The sequence below is a fragment of the Pteropus vampyrus genome, unplaced genomic scaffold (assembly GCF_000151845.1).
Source record: "Pteropus vampyrus isolate Shadow unplaced genomic scaffold, Pvam_2.0 Scaffold267, whole genome shotgun sequence".
NCBI classification, from domain to species: Eukaryota; Metazoa; Chordata; class Mammalia; order Chiroptera; family Pteropodidae; genus Pteropus; species Pteropus vampyrus.
The window spans coordinates 991,217-991,980 of record NW_011889048.1 but is presented as its reverse complement, the minus strand read 5'-3'; the positions used below and the strand labels follow the sequence as shown (position 1 = coordinate 991,980).

Below are 764 nucleotides of genomic sequence, written 5' to 3'. Positions count from 1 at the left end.
CAACAACCTCCACTCACCCCCAGGGTTTCGTCAGTGCCCTGTCACCATCTAAAAACCGAACTGTTTATGTGTTGAATCTTCTAACAGGGGAGCAGGGTCTGCCTGGGCCAACCGCCCCCCCGGCACCGGCAGCAGCAACAGAACCGAATCGCGGCTCTGCCTCCCGGCGTGACCTCTGGCCAAACGGGATTTTAAGCGCAGGTCCTCCGCAGGCTGTTCGGAGGGAAGGGTTTAATGATCCGTATGTCGCTTGGTGCCTGGCGTACAGTAGCTGCCACACAAATACTTACACGAATGCCATGTGCTCAGGATTCGGAGCCCAGGGGACTGCTCCTGCTTCCGCCGGCCCACCGCAAAAGGGGGCTCCGGAGGCCCCGGAAGAGAGCCTGGCCTCTGCCGTCCATCAGGACTGACCTCGCCCTCCCTCGGTCCCCTCCGACTGGGAGCAAGAAGCAGAATGGGGGGCAGGGGGAGTTTGGCCGAGGGGCCCCTCCCACGCCGGCGGTAGAATTCCGGGGCCATTGTCCTCGGCCCCAGAGCAAACACTCAGCCTTTGTTCCCGGGACGCCTGGGGCGGCCCCTTCCCCCAGCCTGGCCCGCAAAGCGGCCCAACAGGTTCTGCAGCCGCCCGAGGCGCGGCTCGCCCGCAGCCTGGGGCCCGGCTTTCTCGGTTTGTCCCGGGCCCACGCAGGTTCGAATCCCGCCCGAGCGCCGTGCGTCCCGGGCCGGGGGCGTGGAGGTCGTCGGCGGGGCACCCGCGGCCG

General features: G+C 66.6%; 1 protein-coding gene across 1 annotated transcript in view; it reads right to left on the bottom strand.

Moving 5' to 3' along the window:
* The window catches only part of PLPP2 (phospholipid phosphatase 2), a 9,239-nt gene extending 8,481 nt beyond the window's left edge, over window positions 1-758 (bottom strand). The window contains exon 1 of the mRNA XM_023520479.1: window positions 8-758. The gene's annotated coding sequence lies outside the window, so the exon portion shown is untranslated. The remainder of the gene's footprint in view (window positions 1-7) is intronic.
* Between the last annotated feature and the right edge of the window lie 6 nt (window positions 759-764).